The 16,353-nt window shown below is 38.6% G+C and overlaps 1 protein-coding gene across 1 annotated transcript in view; it reads left to right on the top strand.

Annotated features, from left to right (window-relative positions):
• The first annotated feature begins 1,130 nt into the window (after nt 1-1,130).
• Nucleotides 1,131-16,353, top strand: part of LOC127450336 (gastrula zinc finger protein XlCGF57.1-like) — a 279,453-nt gene continuing 264,230 nt past the window's right edge. The window contains exon 1 of the transcript XR_007898960.1: nt 1,131-1,359. The gene's annotated coding sequence lies outside the window, so the exon portion shown is untranslated. The remainder of the gene's footprint in view (nt 1,360-16,353) is intronic.

A 16,353-nucleotide genomic window follows, 5' to 3' on the forward strand; every position in this document is an offset into this window, starting at 1 on the left:
ATGAGACTTTTTGGATTCATACGCTTCAAGCCTTATCACCATTGGGACTTAATGATGAAATTGTGTTTAATGTGATGCTGTAGATATTCAGTGTTTGTCGCAGTTTCAAATTTTTCTGTGTTGCCTAAAAGATATTTCTATAATGTCGTTGATCATTTTCTGGTTGTAATTTACTGTTATTGTAAGTTTTTTGTTTGTTTATATTGTATTTGTGAATTTTATATTTATATATTTTATACATTTTGATTTAAGAATAAGTTCGCCAGTATGCGTTTGTTGTTTTCTAGAGGTCCTCTATCTATTTGACTGTTATTGGTTACAGGATACTTCACGGTCATCAGATATGTTAATTGGTTATGACGTATTTTAAATTTGGTAGTACTGTCCTTACAACAAAGGTTGTGTGACCGAAACGTTGCAATAAATGTTTTGTGATATTCTTTGCAAGCTAAGATAGTGTGCAGGATGTTTTCTTTTTTGTCTTTACAACAGTAGAGAGTAACAAAGAATCATTTGTTGGATGTACCTTTTTTAAATGAGTTAAAACATGCAGTAAGGAGAATTAAATGATCAACTCCTGGGCAAGATGGGGTTAGTTACTGTATGATTAAAAATTTTAGCGATGTTTTAATGGGGGTGATGTTAACGTCCTGTAATATAATTCGGATGGAAGGAATAATGCTACAAAGTTGGAAGGAAGTGTTAATAGTGCCAATAAGAAAACCAGGTAAAGACCCTTGTACACCAACAAATTATCAACCAATAGCTCTCATTTCTCACTTATGAAAAGTTTGGGAAAGAATGAAAGCTGAAAGGGAAATTACTTCTCTCCATATCAGAATGGGTTTTAGGTGTGGAGAAGGGACATGGATCATGTGCTGTGTTTAGAGGCAGGTATATATATATATATATATAATTTATTTTCTAGGGGTTTTAGGGTAGGGTGTTTGCTCTGGACTGTAAGGATGCTCTGTGTGTTTGCTGGAGGAGCTGAACACGCAGCTCCAGCTGAAGTCGGAGTCCTGATAGTCCAGTGAATTTGGTTTGGTAGCAGGTAAAGTGATCCAGACGAACGATAGGTGGCGGTAATGCGCTTAGTATGAGACCGCCATTAAACAAGAAGAAGAAGATTCTCAGCGCTGAATGAGAATAAATGTGTGACTCATCTGTTTTATTTCTACAGTGACTTAACAAGTTTTATTTCTAGTGTTTATTTTCGGCGGGAGAATTGTAAAACTCCAGGAAACAAGTGAAATCTGTGTGACACTGTTGTAAAGATGTTTATTAAAGAGGAGAGTGAAGATATGGCTTATCCAGAAGCATGCAGAATTAAAACCGAACACACTGACGAACAAACAGGTTGGTGTTCATTCTTCATTCTTTACATTCAGACAGTTGAACAGATTTGATGACTGTAGTTATAAAATTATATGAGCTGACAAATAACCTTGTTAAACTAATAATGACATGTGCATCCAACTGATAATAACTTGAATTGCAAACATGTTACAGATTTGTTATAGTGCTGCACAATCTATCAAAATATGGTTTGTAATTATTATTATTATTATTATTATTATTATTATTATCATATAACTAAATGAGAATATCCAGTATAATAATCAGTGGTGAAAATCTACTTTAGTGAAAGTATTGCTAATGAAGAACTTGAATACAGTTTGAAGTACTGGGCAATAATATTACTCAAGCAGGGGCATAGCCATCATTTCTGATGTGAGGGGGACAGAATGTCAAGTGTAATACCAGTTTTTTCTGACCTTTGTCTAATTGACAAGTTTTATTTTTTATCTTATCTCGCTTAATTGGCTTAATATGCTATTTATGTTTAAAGCAATAAAATAGAAAGAAAGAAATGCACATGTTCTGTACTGTATATTGCATGTTGTATTGTATATTGCACTTTATTGTTTACATATTGCAAAATGTGTTTTGTATACATTGTATTATTGTATGTACATGGCACACAGTAATGAATACTTGCACATTCACACACTATTCTATTTTATTCTATTCTATTCTACTGTCCGCGGTTCAGGAAAGAATGTAAAAAGTCACTCAATGTCACTCTATGTAATTGAACTGAAGTGAGAAACATGTCCCGGTAAGGAGAACTTATATCAGTATAACAATAACATGCTATAAACATTTAGTGTCAACCAGCTTTTTTAAGCTCTTTTTAACATTTTCTTTATGCTTTCTGACTGGTTTATTCAAAAACAACAAAATATTTACACAGAGTTAAAGCTAACTTATATCTCAATATTTTAAGCTACTTGAAACTGCCAAATGTTTTTCTGCGACACTCCTTCCCATCAATGAATTGCTGAGCAATCATTTCCATATCTATACTATCCAGTTTGTGATTGTGTATGTGACACATAGCAACACTGTTTAGACGAGACTGTGTCATTGTGCTTCAGAGCCAGGTTTTTAATCTTTGAAAACTGCTGAAGCTTCTTTCAGCCTCAGCTGAAGAAACAGGGGCAACAAGGAGCCTCACAAGTGTTTCCACTTGGTCAAAGAGCTGGCGGACTTCTGGCAACATATTACGAAGAGTGCTTGCAGCCTCAGTAGTTGACTGATAATTACACTTGGACTTATCATTGCCAACTGCACCCTCAGTGAAGCCCAGTGCAATTCTGGATATTGTTCCAACAGACCACCATCAGCCTCTCCTGTCAACAGTACCTTTTCAAGAGTATTGATTGTAAGCAACCCTCTTGGTCAAATCTTTCTTGAAACTGCATATCGACAACATCCAAGACCTTGATAAATTCTGTCCTGAAGTAGTCTGCAGAGGAAATTGGTGCATGTGCTGAACCCTGACCAGATGCATTTCGGAGGCTTTTGAGCATGAGGCATTTTAATTGGAGACAGATTTAGGGAGTTACATATTTGTGTTGCTTTGTTGTAGACACTTTGAAATGTATCCTCTGCTCTCTGTTTAGCAATTGTGTCCATCACACAGTTGACAGCAGCTAGCATACATCTACTGTCGGGGTGCGACTCTGAAGAGAAGTATTGAGACACACCAGCTCTTCTGTCATTTCTAAGGCAGGTAAAAGGCCAAGCAAAATATTGCCTTTTTGAAATCTGTCAAACAAACCATTTGCCCTGCAAGCTGACTCTGAATAACCACATGCCATTTCATCCAGAGCAAGTAACATCAGCTGATACTGGTTTAGCACAGCACGAATGGCACAAGTGTGTACTGTCCACCTTGTAGGATACAAAGGTCTGATGGCTTTGACAGATCCACTCTCTGACTTTGAAATATCTTTGAAAATTGACTTCATTTTCACAGATTGGCCAAACAACAGGAGATGTGATCAGAATCAGATTTATTGTCAAGTATGCTTACACATACAAGGAATTTGTCTTAGTGACAGAAGCTTCCAGTGCACAAACAATACAGCAAAAAGACAGAGATAATAATAAAAAATAAAAAATAGAATAAAAATAAAAAGTGAATAGAAAAATGATATATAGAAATACACAATAGGACAATATATATATGTATGTACAATATACAAATACAAATGTGTTATATACAGAAGCAAGGGAATGTAATGGCAGAAGAGGTGTGGTATGTTGGATAAATATAAATAGACTAAGCTGTGTATTGCACATTAATTATTGCTCAATGGGGCAGTTTTAACTGTTCATGAGATGCCTGATGGTTCTGGTACTCAGTGATCTGTAGCTCCTGCCAGAAGGCAACAGTTCAGAAAGGTAGTGGGCTGGGTGAGTGGGTTCCAGAGTGATTTTTCCAGCCTTTTTCCTCACTCTGGAAGTGTACATTTCTTGAAGGGAGGGTAGGGGGCAACCATAAAGCATGCTGTTTAATTAAATTTGCACAATGCGGACCACAGTGGACATATAATGTAAGTGGCTGGCTCTCTTTGATGATGACCTGTGCCCCTGAATACCTTCCTGCCATGTTCGCAGCACCATCATAAGCCTGCCTTCTCAGCCTAGTGATGGATAAGTTAAGACGGAGCAGTACATCCTTCAGTACCTTTGCCAGGTTCTCTCCTGTTGTCATAGACACTTCATACAGGCCAACAAATTCCTCATGGACTATTAGATCATGATCAGTATATCTTAGACAGACTGATTCCTGTTCCTTCCCTGATACATCTTGGGTACCATCCATAATGACAGAAAACTGCAAGTTTGGAAGTGAATTGATGTTTTGTGCAATTCCAGAATTATAGAATTACTGAATAGATTGAGGATTTCATTTTGAATTTGCGGACAAGTATAATCAGTTTTGAAAGACAACCATTTGCTTGGGCTAGGGTCATCTTCCGACTTGTATTTTAGAAGTTGAGCAAAGTTTCCCTCATCATCGTCATGGCCTCTAAGAGATAAACCTTGTCTTGCCAGAAACTGCACAGCACTGATTATCTTTAATAGGCATTTCTTTGCCTACTCTTGCTGTGATGCCCATACATTGGACAGCTGAACATCTATTGGTCTTGCATCATAGATGTGTGTTGTGGCTGTCTTGTGACATTCTGATCCAGCATGTAATGTAAACCTCTCTCTGGCCTTCTTCCAGTTTCTAAAGCCAGAGTTGATAAAGGTGGTTTCTGTGTTTTTGGCAAGTTGTGATGTTTTGTTTTGAAAGGCCGTGTGACAGTAGAAGCACAATGCTCCATCAATACCAGGCTCAAAATTGAGCCATGAGAAATCTTGTTACCACTGAGCCTGAAATTTTAGAGTAATTTCTCGAAGCACCTGACACACCTTAGTCTTGGGATCTGGCTGGTGGGGTTTTAATCCAGTTATTGAAGACCCGCCTCCTTCTACAACAGTCAACCCTATATCTAGTGCTGTCTGTGCTGTCTATCAAAAAAGTATAAATTAGTCAGATTAGTCTAAGTTAAAGGTACAAGAAATATTTCAACACAGGCAGTGCTGCTAAATATTTTGTATATTCCTTTCAAGTTTACACATTCATACAGTAAAAGGTACATGGCCACAAAGACACTTTTTCTCTCTGAATCTGAGCATAATAAAGCCAAATCCATCTGTCACAGGACCGATAATACTCATCTTATTCCATAGTCAATTGTTTTTCCTGATGTCTGTAGCCTTCATGAAACTTTCTGCCTCATCCACTCTCAATTATGAATCAACTTCTGGCTCTATCTATTGACAATAAAGAAGTGTTTGAAACATGTACAAGGGAATAGTGACATACTGAAGAAATCAAGTACACTGCTGAACAATAACAAATTATTTGTATCCTATAATATTATTTCCTGTATTTTCCTTATGACAATTTTATGATTGGTCTATATGTAGTACTACAATCACTTGTGCATTAAGCCATCATGGATTTTATACAATGTAAAGAAATGTAATAGCAGTGGTTTTTTTTAAGAGCCACTTCTCACCTGTGAAGTTTCTTTTGTTTGTTGTGTGTCATTGTTTTCTCTCCTGCCCCGACAACCCTAGGATGCCTGTTTCTTGTTCAGTCTATTGACAATACAGAAAAAAGTTACATTAGAGCAATAATGAATGAGAACTCTACACATTAAGACCTATCTCAATACGTTAATGCATTCTGAACTGTAAATAATCTTAACTGCTATATATCCATGATTCTGTGGATGATTTTGTTTCAGCTCTCTGCCTTTTCTATTAAATTATATACCGTATAATGTAAAAATGGCAGGGTTAAACATGTTTTCCTCATTGTATACTGGGAGTACACTATGAACCTAAACTGCACAACGTTTGAAGTTATTATAGCAGCCTGCTGTGAGTCAGTCATTTTATTTATAAAAGGGAAAAGGTCAATACTTCTATTAGTATTTAGGGTCAGCATTGTAAAAGCAAACTGTTGTTGTAACATGTAAGATATAATGCTGCCTGATCCAGACAGATGTGGCTGTAATGTGTGAAAATCTGAATTCAACATTAACAATCACCATCTTTATTCTAATTTGAAGGGCTTTGATAACATATCTGTGAAAATAAAGACGTTATAAAAGAGTTACGAATATAGACTGAAAATGAGTGCATGTTTGTGCGGGTCGCTAACATTTTTAATTGCCATCAAAGCTTGCTAATTATTCATCAAGAGAAATAGGCAGAGTTTAAAAAGAAATATGTAGCAAATTATTCATCATTGTGCAACACAATTCGGATACCACATGCCATGGCAACTTACATTGCTTGACTTAATCGTAAAAAAGGTGTACCTGTGGATGTATTTTAAGGCCTACCTTCAAACTCAGTGCCTCTTTGCTTGACATCATGGGAAAATCAAATGAAATCACCCAAGACCTCAGAAAAAAAATTGTGGACCTCCAAAAGTCTGGTTCATCCTTTGGAGCAATTTCCAAATGCCTGAAGGTACGACGTTCAGCTGTACAAACAGTAGTACGGTTTGTACTATCATGTAAACACCATGGGACCACGCAGCCATCATACCGCTCAGGAAGGAGACGCATTCTGTCTCCTAGAGATAAATGTAGTTTGGTGTGAAAAGTGCAAATCAATCCCAGAACAACAGCAAAGGACCTTGTGAAGATGCTGGAGGAAACAGGTAGACAGGTATCTGTATCCACAGTAAAGTGAGTCTTATATCGACATAACCCGAAAGGCTGCTCAGCAAGGAAGAAGCCACTGCTCCAAAACCGCCACATAAAAGCCAGACTACAGTTTGCAAGTGCACATGGGGGCAAAGAGCTTACTTTTTGGAGAAATGTCCTCTGGTCTGAATTTTTTTTTTTTTTTAACTGTTTGGCCATAATGATCATCGTTATGTTTGGAGGAAAAAGGGTGAGGCTTGCAAGCCGAAGAACACCATCCCAACTGTGAAGCATGGGGGTGGCAGCATCATGTTGTGGGGGTGCTTTGCTGCAGCAGAGACTGGTGCACTTCACAAAATAATTGGCATCATGAGGAAGGAAAATTATGTGGATATATTGAAGCAAAATCTCAAGACATCAGCCAGGAAGTTAAAACTCGGTCGCAAATGGGTCTTCCAAATGGACAATGATACCAAGCATTCCTCCAGAGTTGTGGCAAAATGGCTTGGGGACAACAAAGTCAAGGTATTGGAGTGGCCATCACAAAGCTCTGACCTCAATCCGATAGAAAATTTGTGGGCAGAACTGAAAAATCATGTGCGACAAGGAGGCCTACAAACCTGACTCAGTTACACCAGTTCTGTCTGGAGGAAGAGGCCAAAATTCCAGCAACTTAATGTGAGAAGCTTGTGGAAGGCTACCCAAAACATTTGACCCAAGTTAAACAATTTAAAAGCAATCATACCAAATACTAACAAAGTGTATGTAAACTTCTGACCCACTGGGAATGTGATGAAAGAAATAAAAGCTGAAATAAATCATTCTCTCTACTATTATTCTGACATTTCACATTCTTAAAATAAAGTAGTGATCCTAACTGACCTAAGACAGGGAATGTTTTCTACGTCAGGAATTGTAAAAAAATGAGTTTAAATGTATTTGGCTAAGGTGTATGTAAACTTCTGACTTCAACTGTACGCAAGTTACAACTTAGCCTAGTTGTGGCATAAATGGGCACTAAGTCACAATTTTCACACTACTAAATATGTGAGCGTTGCACCATTAAATGTAGGTAGAACGTAACCCTACGTGTAAACTAAATATTTACAGAATAAAAAACAGACTCATTTAATGACATCAATGAGCTCATGTTTTGGTTGACAGGCTTCAGTCCTTTCGGCCTATATGATGATGTTGCATAACACGCATTTAAATTTACGGGAGAAAGCATTATGTAAAAATCATTAAGTAAAAATCGATCTAACAGTGCACTTTCCTGTGTACTTAAGTCTTGCCTTAAGTGCAGGTGGTGCAACCAAATTAAGCGCTGACTTAGTTACAAACTAACTAGTAGTTACTAAGCCCTTAGTGTGAACTTTACGTCTCAACTTAAGTGAGACCTTGCGCACAGCTGGTGCAACCCTACCCAGGGCACGTATAGACTATCTTGTCTCTGAATTTTAAATCTGGATTTATACACATTGCCCCCATGAAAACCTCTATGTGAACACACTTGCCCAATGAAACAGATCGATTATCTGGAGTCATCGGAGAGGGAATTAGCTGCTAACCTGCTACCGATCAAGGCAGACTTGGAGCGTGTCTGGGAAAAGTTGGAAGACAGTGCGGGGGTATTCTACGCTCATGGACTCGAGTAAATGGGTAGTTCACTGAAAACTACTCCAATTACTTTACAAGTTACTTATATGAAAATGAAACAGTTTACACACTTCCATTTTTTAAGAACATTTTTATTGATTCATAAAATAAACAAAGAAAAGGAAAACATATATACACATCAACATTTAACCCCCACCCTGACCCCCAATAAACAATCCTGTTTTTATAAAAATATAATAATCACACAAATTTATAACTATACCTCTCTCTCCACTGCCCCTCCCCAAGAGCCCTCCAAGAATGCTAAATAGTTGCCCCATTTCCAAACAAACGCATCCAAGTTCCCCAGTATTCTAGATGATGTTTCCTTGAAAGCTGCCACCCTCCCCATCTCCGTGTTCCACTCCTGAAATGGGGGCGCTTCAGCCGACTTCCATCCCCTTAAAACGACTTGTCTGGCAATCATAACACTAGTTAGAACCCAATTTGTTATGTGTTTATTACCAATATTGATGACAGCCCCATCGCCTAAAATACAGAGTCTGGGGCAAAATGAAATTTGAGTGCCCAATACGTCACACACAAAACTCTGAACCTTCAACCAAAATTCTTGGATCTTAACACACCACCAAAAAACATGGGTTGTGTCTCCATCTTCTGATTGGCATTGCCAGCAGGTAGGTGTGCCTTTAAGACCAAGCCTATACAATCTAGAGGGGGTCCAATAGAATCGATGTAAAATCTTGAATTGCATAAAGCGCAACCTTGCATTTCTAGTTGCAGACTTGATGTTTTTTAGAATCCTAGCTCACAGTCCCTCCTCCAGTACCAAGTTTAAATCTTTCTCCCATAATCTCTTGAGAGAAGTTGAAGCTCTGTCCCCCAGACTCTGAATTAGCAGGGAGTAATACGTTGATGCCTCATGACCTTTTCCAAAAGCAGAAATCATCACTCCTAGAGTATCTGCTGCTTTAGGGGGGTGTATGCTACTCCCAGAAATGGTACAGAGCAGGTGGCGCAGCTGTAAATACCTAAAGAACTGAGATCTGGGAATCACAAAATGTTGAATGAAATTTTCAAAGGATCTCAACACTCCACTCTCATATAGGCCGCCGAGTGTATTAACCTCCCTCCCAATCCACTCTGACCAGCAGAAAGGGGACTTATTGATATATAATTTTGGGTTCAGCCATATGCTTGAGGCAACATTTAAATAAATGTCTGAATTAATCACTCTGGACGCTTTTGTCCATACCGAGTGCAAATAAGAGATAATGGGGTGTAACTGCTCCGATTAGTTTGATAGAAAGGCTTTGTATCAAAATATCATCTGCGTAAAGCAAAAGCTTATGCGCCACACCTCCCGCCATCACCCCTGTAAAATCATCCTCTTTCTTATCGCGGCTGCTAATGGTTGCAGGGCAAGACTGAACAACAATGGGGAAAGATGGCAACCCTGCCAGGTGCCCCTATCCAGAGTGAAATAATCAAATTAATAAATTTGTTGTACCGCTGCTACCGGGTGTCTATAAAGTAACTTAATCCATCCAATAAAAGTATTTCCGAACCCGTATATTTCCAAAACCTTAAAAAGATAATCTCATTCTACCAAATCAAACGCCTTTTCGGCATCAAGTGAGATGTCAGCGACTGGTGTCTGATCATTCGCCACTGACCACATGATATTGATGAAATGCCTAATGTTATCAGAATAACTACGACCCCGAATAAACCCCACCTGATCTATATGTACAAGAGATGTCATAACTTAATCGGTTAGTAAAAAATTTTGACAATTTTAATGTCTAGCTGAATCAGGGAAATTGGACAGTAACTCTTCCACTCGCTTGGATCTTTGTCCTTTTTAAGAATCAGACTGATCCGGCCTTGTGTCATGGTTGGCGGAAGTTTCTTTAATGATTCCGTATAAACTTCTAACAAAAGTGGAGCCAGTTCTGTAGCATAAAATCTAAAAAATTCAGTGGCAAAGCCATCTGGCCCCAGAGCCTTGCGTAAGGCCTTAATTACCTCATCAAGCTCCTCCAAGGTTATCTCAGAATCAAGATAATTTTTTTGCTCAGTCATCAGTTTAGGGAGATGCAATTCTTAACGTTTTCTTTATTCCTGACTTATTCCATGTCTGACCCTTGCCTTGTTCTCCAGTATTTGCCTTTTGCCTTCTGTTTTTGGATTATCTGTATTGTTTGTTTGCTTACTGGTTTATCTGGATTATCGTATTTCTCCCACGTTTCATGTCTCTTTGCTGAAACCAGCTGGCCCTGGCCGTCTTCGAACTTCTGACGAAGGCTCCCCACCACCGCCACCGGAAATTGACGGCCAGATGGCTTACCATGTTAATGAACTCCTGGACTTTCGCAGAAGGGGTCGTCGGATGTTTTATCTGGTTGACTGGGAGGGTTATGGTCCAGAGGAACAATCCTGGATTCCAGCTGATGACATCTTGGATGATTCTCTGATCTCCGAATTCCATTCCAAACACCTTGAGCGGCCTTGCCCCAGACCCAGAGGCAGACCTCGTAAGCCCCCATCAGCACGACAATCAGGAGGCTATAAGGGGGGGGGTAAATGTTATATCTACTGAGGAACTTGTTACTTCCACCTCCCACCACAAGAGGTCTGCATCGACTGAGTATTGAGTTCTATTTCCCGTACAGCTGTGTCTCATTCTCTGCTCATTTGGGACTCTATTTAAGGACTCTTTGTTTGTTGTATTATTGCGAAGTATTGTCTTGCAATTCTTAGCGTTTTCTTTATGCCGGACTTATTCCGTGTCTGACCCTTGCCTTGTTATCCAGTATTTGCCTTTTGCCTACTGTTTTTGGATTATCTGCATCATTGTTTGCTTACTGGTTTTGACCCTTGCCTACATTATCAACACTATTGTTGCCTGCTCCTTTAATAAACGACACTGCATATGGATCTACTTGAGTCTTCCACTTCAGCATCATTACAGAAATCAGGGACTTCTAGAAAAATCTATTCTAGAGTAAATCTTATGGACTGATGAAAAAACATTTAAAGTCAAAATTTAAGGTTCAAAAGTCTCCAATTATCTGTAAGACCAAGATTTTTACACATCCTGTGAAGCATTACTGTTGCTCTAGGGGGCTTACACACTTTTGCTTCACTATGATCAAGGACTGAGTCCATCAAAAGATTAAAGTCTTCTCCCAATATTATATCATGAAGGGTGCCAGTGGCTTGCAACATCCCTCCAAGATCTATAAAAAAGCCCTGATCATCAGCGTTTGGTGCGTAAATATTAGCCAAAATCAACCTTTGCCCCTGAATTTCTGCTAAAACAATCTTCCTAATTTATCTTTAATCTGTTTGAGACATTTGAATTGTAGATGCTTACTTATCAATTTAATGACTCCCCTGCTCTTATTTGAGCCAGCACTAAAGAAAACATGTCCACCCCTTCCTAAATTCTTCAGCTTCCTGTGGGGAAAGATGCATTTCTTGAAGAAACACTACATCATATTTCTTACGTTTAAGAAATAACCTTCCTTCTTTTTATGGGGTGCCCCAACCCATTCACATTCCACAATCTGCTCATATTAACATTTGACATTTTGACATATTATAAAAAATAGATTGTGTCAAAAATAAAATTATAACGACCACATTCAACATTAGTGCAACAACCAAACCCTGAACATCCCCAGAACAAAAAACAACAACAACAAAAAAAAAAAAACAGAAAAAAGAAAAACCTGCGCATTAATCCCGTGCATGACAGCGCCAACTGGCGTCCATCTCTCTAAACTCAAACAGTCCATGTACACCTATGAGAGCCCCTGTGACAACTTGAATGTCGGATTGCTCAAGTCCGGTGCTTCTATAAAAATTTTGTGAGACAGAATTACACAACAGAAAATAATCTATAAAACAAACTCCAGCCAATCGGAGGCATAAGCACAAAGAACGTGCAGATTCATCCACAAACTGTCCCGAAGGAGTGTTATTCCACAAAACAAACTCCAGCTTGCTAGGCGGAACCAGCACAAAAAGAAACAAAAAAGGCACTCCATTTCCTTGGACAGTCAAGTGAGTTCAGTGAGTCAGGCCCACTCGGCTGCAACATGAGAACCACAAATAGCTTACTCCATTGACTTTATGAAGAACATCGCTTGCTGTGGGCATGTAAATATTTTGTGGCCATCCTTAGTATCTGTTCTCAATTTGGTCGGGAACATCAGTGCAAAAGCGACCTTCAGTTGATGTAAGAGTTTCTTGCATTTCTTGAATCGATCACGTTTCATTCATTCGCAATGTCTGGGAACAAGAAAATGCTGTGGTTCTTCCAAGAAAGCCTTCCTTTACTCATCGCCTCACATAACACATGATTTTTATCGGATGATCTCAGAAATTTGGCCAGAAATTATCAGGGCCTGTCTCCCTCCGTGGATCTCCGAGCTGGAACCCTTTGAGCTCGCTCTATTTCCAGCTTATGACCTGTTATTTCGAGCAGACTCGGGAAGAGCCCGTCTAGGAATTTCACCATATCTCGGCCTTCTTCGTCCTCAGGAATTCCAACAATTCGGACGTTGTTTCACCGGTTACGATTCTCCAAGTCTTCCAACTTTTCCCAGACACGCTCCAAGTCTGCCTTGATCGGTAGCAGGTTAGCAGCTAATTCCCTCTCCGATGACTCCAGATAATCGATCTGTTTCTCAACATCTACCACTCTTGTAACCATCTCAGCGAATTTCGTCTCCATGGCAGTGATCGATCGACGTATTACAGCAAGATCCTCCACGTCAGCAACGACCTTCATCAGCAATGCCGACACGTTCATCAATTGACACCGAATTTCCTTCACCATCCAGATTGACTCCTGGGCTTACGTCCTGCTACTCAGAGGCTTCAGCTTGAGCATGTAAGTGTCTTTTAATATCTCCAGAGCCCGAGGATTTTGAATTCTTTGACATATTGTCTTCCTAGAACAGTTAAGAATCAGAGTGTATCGAATCTCACCGGTTTATGACACAAAAAGTATTAAAACTAAGTGCGCAGAATTCGCCGTTCACATGTCCGAACCTCGCATGGTGCCACGTGACCCTCCGCAAATTATTATTATTACTATTTAAAGTGTTTTGTGTTATTTATTTAAAAAATATATATATATATTTTTTTACCCTTATGTGGCAAAGCCCCATTTTCAGTCTACTTAAAATATACTGTCACCTAATCCATTTTAATGTGCTAATTTGGTACTCAAGAAATGTTCTTATTATTAGAACAGTTGAAAATTGTTGTGCCACTTTTGAAATGTGGAAATCACAATACTGTCTTTTTCTTGTTGTTGAAGTTTTGTGTTTTTACAAGTTGCGTTACATTAGCAAGTCAAATTTTGGTTACAAAAAGCATAAAAAAGGATGCTGCATCTACCTGCACTCTCACAGTCAATTTAGGATGGACTTCAAAGACATTTAATCATTAATTTTACAGTTAAATCAATATTTTTTAGTTTTATACATTTCCTTTCAACATCTAATCAGTTTAGTAAAATAAAACATGACTTGTACTACACATAGATAACTAATACTGCCATTATATTCATCCCTTTCTTTTTTTTTCATTAAAGCCAAGCACACACTACACGGCTTGCAGTCAGCACCCTGCGACTCACAGTCGTGCTGGTGTGCCATTGTGACCAACGTTAATGCGATTGGTCCACGTCATCGGTAGGTGTGACCTGGAGCTCCACCTACTTTGAAGTCGACAACTAGTTCTCGTTCAGTCAGTTAAGATCAAACAACATGAACACATCGGCGAGTTATTACGGAGCTGGTGCAAACTTGCCTACATTTGTACGATCGTTTGCATAGAGACAGAGACATTTTCCAAGACCAATTTGTTTGTCTACAAAAAGAATCAAATCTACTCAAACACTAGGGCATTTTCACACCTGGCTCATTTGGAGCATTTGTCCCTTGGTTCGTTTCATTTAGGCATATATGAACACAGCAATCGCACTCAGATCCGCACCAAAACAATCGGCCCAAGACCACCTGAATGAGGTGGTCTCGGTCCGATTGCATACGAACTCTGGAACAGTTTACTTGTGGTGAGAATGCAAACCGGACCAACGAACCAAACAATATCTCTATAAAAACCATGAACATAACTGAGGGATCTTTGTAGAAGACATCTGTAGATCAGCACTTCTCTGGAATTCATCATCAAAATGTTGATATAACCTTTTGGCGACTATATTATTTATAATTGCACGTTTAAAATAGGAGCTGTTTTATAATTCCTTAAGTAATTTTAGTACAATCTTTTGGATAGTGGCAGAACACGGGTAGGATGTTAGCAACTTTTTGACTTATACAGCTTTACTCTGCTGTTTGTATGTGTGTACGTGTGAGTGAGAGATCTGTGAGAACAGGCACGTTTCAATGGAGAAATAATGCAAAAGCAACTAATGACGGATAAAAATAACCATGATGGAAACTTTTCAACTCATATCCATCCGAGTGATGGATAATTTGTATTTGGAGCACAACCTCTAACTGGCGACGCTCAAATTCCCTAGAATTTTTAATGATTGACACATTTTGACTGGCAAATAATTTTAACCGGTATATCAATGGATGAGCTTAATCCTGGAACAGCGAACAAACATAGTGACCAATAGCTATTTATTGTCTTTTTATTTATTCTTTATTTTCTGTGTTCATGTCTTGGATTTGTTGACAATGTATTGTAATAATGTCAAATATTCTTTGATAAAAATATTTAAGAAAGCAGCCTTCTGAGTACCTTTGCATAGTCATATCGGTGCAAAATCGGTGCACAGTCCACATAGAAAAGGTCTGTTTTCATTCCAGCTCAAAAATTAACTATATCGGCCACCATATCGGTAATCGGTGAATTTCCCCCCTCTAAAATCGGTATCAGTAGCGGTCTCAAAAATCCCATATCGGTCGGGCTCTACCCAAAACACATCTTAAAATTACGATTACTAAATTAATTCACAAACTTGCACAGTTTATTTTTGACATTTAAAAGAAATAATAATAATAAACAGTTAATAATTATAAAGACATCGGGTAGGGAGATGTGGGTGATATTTTATTTTCCAATAATTTTTTGTTATAATAATTCATGAATATTTAAAAAACGACTTGTCTTTTAACCTTAACTACTCATATCTTATTTTTTTATTTTTTTTGCCCAAACCCCGTTATGTGATCAGAGTCCCATGAAACATGGCGGCACCCGCCGTGCCATATGTGCTCACATTTGCTTGTGCCCTCAGAACCAGAAACTTCAGGAAGAACACATTCTCAAAGGTTAATCACATTAATTAACACACATAGCTAGCTAATATTTTACTTTATGCAAACATTGGGCAGTGTGGTCTCATGGCTCATTTTGATCGCCAACCAGAGGATGCATCAATTTAAACCTAGCGCTTCATTTTATCAATGTTTTTGTAGTGTAGATGCTGCCTCTCTCTCTCACACACACACAGAGAGAGAGAGGAAGAGAGAGATTTGTCCCGTATTGCGTCTTGCAATCAGCACGTGTAAATTATTATTATTATTTATTTATTTATTTTTTTGTGGACTTAAAACAGCTGGCAAGTTTTTATCAAAATTATACCTAATGATATCGCATTACATTACATTGCAATGCATATGTCATATTTCATTGCTTGTGTGCACATTCTGAGTAGGGATGTGCACAGATAGTTGGCATTCAGTTAACCGCTCGACACGCCACTGTTCAAATACCAAAATCACTATTCGGTTACTCTACATATGCTATAGAGGTCTTCAACCTGACCCAAACTCGACGAGTTCTGACAAACTCAGTTTTTCAGTGGGTCAGTTTTTCAAGTATAGGGCGAGTTAGTGGCTGTTCAAATATGCTTTTTCGTGCGTCTGCGCTGTTTTTCTGTATACCGTTTGCACGTGCTAGACAGCTTCTTTGACAGGACAGCTTCTTTGGGCTGAATCTCACTATTTTCTCTTTCAGTGTATCACGAAACATCGCCACATTTTTAGACACAAAGTAAAGTTAGAAAAATATCTTTATTTTTTATAATTGTATCATGAAACATCTGTGTTGCTTCATTCGTTGCGCTGTGCTGCTTTCTGACAAAGTTCAGGTTGCAAAGAGGACTTCA

The sequence above is a fragment of the Myxocyprinus asiaticus genome, chromosome 13, assembly GCF_019703515.2.
Source record: "Myxocyprinus asiaticus isolate MX2 ecotype Aquarium Trade chromosome 13, UBuf_Myxa_2, whole genome shotgun sequence".
Taxonomy (NCBI): domain Eukaryota; kingdom Metazoa; phylum Chordata; class Actinopteri; order Cypriniformes; family Catostomidae; genus Myxocyprinus; species Myxocyprinus asiaticus.